Below are 5,103 nucleotides of genomic sequence, written 5' to 3'. Positions count from 1 at the left end.
GGGCGGCCCCGCGGGATCGCCTTAATAGGGGCTATCCCATCCCCGCACAGCGCCGCACAGCCCGCTCGGTACACCACGACCTGCCCGCCGGACCGCCGCGCGGAGTCTGCCGCTCCTCCTCTGCCTCTCGTGTGCGCACTCGCTGGCCTAATGACCCCATTGGACGATAGGCGCCGGGACCACTCTGTCCTGAGTGATGAGTTTCCCCCGCAGGACCGGCCGCAGGGAGGCAGGCAGGGGCGCCCCTCTCTGCCTGCAGGGCTCCCGCAAGGGCGCTGCAAGGTGCGGAATATGTTTGTATTTACGGCCTTCAGACGACGCATAAAACACTTTTTAGAAATGCAGAGGCTGCGGCTCCCGGCCACTGCTGTTACTCTCAATGCGGCCCTCTGCCGCCGCCGCTGCGCACTTCCACCCCTGAGCCGTATACCCGCACTACTGCGCGCCCCTCCTTTCCCTCACTTTTCTGCAAGATACTCGCGGAGGGTTTCCAAGAACAGGAAGATGTCACAGTTCCGGCAAATCACATTAGCGGAGCAAGACAACAAAATAATTTCACCATCTCTTTATTTTAATTTTCAAATCATGATTTTGGGAGTGTTGGATGCCCCCCCCCCCTCCTCTTTTCTCGCATCCCTCTATCCCCCTTCTCACTGCCTCTCTGTAGGCCTTTATTTTCTTCACGTCATGCTGGACTGGCCCGTTGGTCATCCTCCCCACTTCACTACATTCATCCCCTGCCTCAACCCCCCCCGGCCCCAACACGCCACGCCCTGTTGTGTCACCACACACACACACACACACACACACACACAGTCAGTCCCCTCCCGGCCATGCATCGTTTGTCATGTGATTGACTGGTGACCACGGCACGGCGCTGCCCGCAGAAATGTCCACCAAGCGCGCACGCTGCTCTGGTCTGGCCGATCCTGCTACACCCCCTTGAACCCCACCGCGGCAGGCCAACAGGAACCACAGCGGGGGGATTAACGCGTAGTCTTAACGTTTATCACCCCTCGAGCCAAGCTGGAAGCAGACACGGGGACACACGACTAACCGGACATGTGTTACGTTTTTGACAGTCGTCTTTACACATATATGGACGTGCATTATTATTCGGTTTGAAATTCTCACAAAATGAACGACGCACGCACACACAACACAATTAATCAATCTCAGGACTTATATCAAAAATATAAACCCCCTTATCTGTGCTGGGAATCAATTGATTTGGCCCGGGCCCAAGTTTTGTCTGTGAATGGAGAAGGGGGAGAGGGAGGCTGGAGGAGGCACTGACACGCAGAGAAGGCAAGGATTGATGCGTCGTTATCCATCGCCGCGGCCCGCCCCGCCCCGCCGCTGTACCGACTGCTGCGGGGCGCGTTGTGTTTAGCAGGGGGGACTGCGGGGAGATATCGCGGCAGAGAGCACCAGAGGGGAGAGATATCCAAGTCAGACCTCACCCCCTTCCCTCTCTCCCGCCTCCTCTCTCTCACTCTCTCACTGCTGCCGCCTCCACCGCGTGGCTTATGCAGGACGGGTCGAGGATTCAGATGTCTTAGGGGTTTGGGGCAGAGAAGGGGCGCCGCAGCCACTGCCGGCAGTGCGGCGGTGTGCGCACGATGCTGCTGCTGTTGTTGTTGTTGTTTGGGATCGGTTAATGCCAGATCCTTGTGGTGTGGTGGCGAGGTGGGTTCTGTCGCCTCCTGTGAGCCACCTGACAGGACGCGCGAGCAGCCCAACAGGCTGCTTATTATTCTTTCGTTCACAACGCTATAAATTGCTAGGGCCATTTCTGGTTAACGTGTTTTTCTTGTTTCAAATAAAATAGATACAACCACTATTTTTAGCAAATGAAACGACTTATTAAATTGCAGATCCCACAACGACGACTCACACGTCATATGTTGGTTTAAGCAGTAGCAGGGGTGTGGGTGGTGGGGTTGGAGTTTTGTCCACACTGACACTGTCCATGCTCTCACAGCGCGGGCGTTACCATCCACAGCCCCCTCACCACTCTTCCCCTCTGCCGCGCCCCTCGATACCAAATCCCATTTCTGCAACGCTGGACCCGAGTGGGACCGTTTCCAGTGCGTGCGCAAGAGAGCTCGGGGCGGTGCGGAGGTGGGCGGGGCGGGACCTGAGGGGCGAGGGGGGCGGAGAAGAGGGCCTCGCACCGGGCCCGGCAGGCAAGCGTGTTCGTGGGCGCTAAACCTTATAACCTTTTTCTGCTGACCCGGTAAGCTGATGATGGTCTCTCCTCCCCACCCTACTCTGTCTCGCTCTCCCCCCGCCGCCGCCATCCCGCTGCGAGGCCCGCTGGCGCTCACATCCTGGTCAGGCCGCACCACCACCAGCCGGGCCGTGCGACTTTGGCGACACTTCCGGAAGCAGCGCTGCTAAGCCCGTACCCCCCTCCCCCTCCTACGAGTCATTGCGCTGGTGATTAATCTCCACGCGGACATGCTGGAAAATCGCGGACTCATCAGGAAATTAAATCATTCTGCTAACCCCCTTGTCCCCTTCCCCAACCCGCAGGGCGCGGTCACATCCACAGGACCCACGCGCACACAACAGTAGTATGCGCAATGCGTTGTTAATGTCGCACACCAGAGGCAGGCGGTGGCCAGAGCAAAAGCGTTTCCCGCGAAAAACCTCACACGCAAAAAGTTACGGCCCCGGGGCTCGCGCCGTGAAAAGCTGCTGCTGCGGACAATGGCGCGTGCGGGCCAGCAGGCACCCGGCCAGGTAGGCCTGCCCGCCCGGCGGCAGTGCGCGACGGGACTGCCTACCTGCAGGCGCTCCCGGGCGAGGAGGCATGCCCGCCGGCACGCCGGCCGTGCGCGGGCTGGGTATGCCCAACTGCAGGCGCTCATGGGGCTTAAACCGTGCACCACGTCGTGCTAGGCAGAGAGCAGCCCCACAAATTTTTGACGGTAATTTCTTCACACAACAGCAATTACGTTCTTACTGTACGAAGTTTGTCACGAAATGGACAATGGACTATACAAGATACGATCCTACAACATTTTTAACAGTGTGGAACGAAGTAATGACACCTCGCGATTTTCCCTATTGGCCGCACGCGACGCCGGAAGCAAATACGTACGGAGGGTTGTCGATGCCGGAGAGAACAGATAGGCGCGATTCCCGGGTAATTGCAGTCGCGGGGCGTTCCTTAACAGTGGCGCTCGGCCCCTCCCCGGCGCCGCCCTGGCCTGCGGTGGTGTCTGGTGTCGGCTCCTTGGGGGCCCAAACCCCCGGCCCGCTCTGCTTGGTATTCACAACCCGGCCCACCGTGCTTAAACGTCCGCGAGAGGTCCCTGCTGTGGCGCGGCATGGCGCTGCCTGCGCGCGGGGCCGGGATTGAGAGAGGCAGTACCCACGTCCCCTGGCCGCACAGGGCTGAGCTGGTTCCAAGTGCTGCAGTTTAGTTTTGCAGCAGCCCACGGCCCCCGCCTGCCTGCCCGCCCGCTGCTGTAGTCCTGCTGCACTCCGGTGCATAACAGAGAAAAAATTCTACGCGATTCTCTTAAAAATAAATAAAAATACAAACAAAAAAAAAACAGTAAAATAACACATAACTTGCTTTGTCACCCCTCACCTTTTGCGCAAGCGGACGGCACGAGTAGAGGAGTAGCTTTCTCTAACCATCACCTCACCACGTTTCATAATAGAGTAAAGTATACATATAACAACTCCCTATAGTGGAGTACACGACAAGTTTAGAGGGCTCTCCAGCAGGGCCTCTCAAACTTGTCGAAGTGATCCACCGGCCGGATTACGAGGCCGCGTCGTCGCTAGGGGGCGGGGGCCAGGCCGTAGCTCAGCCACTTTTTAATAAGCGAACAACAGTCTCGCCGTCCTGATGACCGACCAGGAGGCGCGCGCCGAGCGGCGGCGATACATTTTTTACCACTTGTGCACCAAAGTTTCCAAACTCATCTCGGTCGCACAGTCGCAGTAGGGCAAACCCCTCTCCCCCCTTTGCCCCATACCGCATCGCCTCAGCACCTTCCCTCTCTCTTTATATCTGTTTGCTGTCGTGTTTTGTGCGAATAAAAATTTACTTAGTTTTGTTTTTTCTCGGGCCTAGAGACACGTGCTGGCGCACGGCGGGGCCGGGCGGGATGACATTCCAGTCGTGATATTTGCCACGTAAAAGAACAAAAAAAGGCGACTCCACTCACAAAAACAACCCAAAACAAATAGTAAAGCACGTGGGGTGAGATAAGAGTGGGTTCGTTTCTTCTTTGTCCTTGTTGAAAGATCACATCGAGCAAATCCGATTCTGCGGCATGCAGGCAACGGCACCGGCGCGCCCACCTAAGCGCAGAGGTTCGCGTTGGATAAAGGGTGATATTTCCCTCAATCGTAGTCGCATTGTGTGCGAATGACATTCTCGCACACACACTCACACCCAAAGCCTTTACGCCTTTGGCTTGGACCAGGCCACAATAGCGATGCAGCCCGGCGCGGCTGGCTGGCACCCGCAGTCCGTGCTGTCGCCAAGTTGGCATATTGATCCGGCAAGAGTTTATGTTTTTTATCAGCCCAGCTTTATTCCTCTCTCTATGTTTTTTTTGTTTCATTATTTTTTGGAATCTTCTTCGCTGGCGCCCCATCCCCGCAAAAGTTCTCCGCTTTCGCCCGGATTCATGCGTCTCGTTCCCGATGTAAAAGAGAAAACTGGACTAAGTTGAGCCAATTCGTAGTGATAATTTTTTAGCAATTTCATCACGCTAGAGAGATTCATTTGTAGTATTCAGAGCTCACAAACTGTATTATCATCAGACGGACGCTCACTCTTCTTTCGCGGCGCTCTCTCTCTCTCACACAATACACACACACACACGTGACTCTGAAAACGGGCAACTTTTGCGCTCGGCGCTCTGCTGTCGTCGCTGTGCTCGCAACATAAATTAATTTCCACTATTTTCGCGCGCCGTGACGCCACACCATGCTTTTGTCCCGCTCTCGCAAATACGGCGCGCGCGCGCGAGTCAACAGGGCAGCGGCAGCACAGCGGGCGCAGAGATGTAATTATTTGTGACGTGTTGTGTAAGGTTACATGTGAGAGCGCGCTCGACGTAAATGCCTTGT

The sequence above is a fragment of the Frankliniella occidentalis genome, unplaced genomic scaffold (genome assembly GCF_000697945.3).
Source record: "Frankliniella occidentalis isolate FOCC.00 unplaced genomic scaffold, Focc_3.1 Scaffold171, whole genome shotgun sequence".
Lineage (NCBI taxonomy): Eukaryota > Metazoa > Arthropoda > Insecta > Thysanoptera > Thripidae > Frankliniella > Frankliniella occidentalis.
This window is presented reverse-complemented; position numbering follows the sequence as displayed.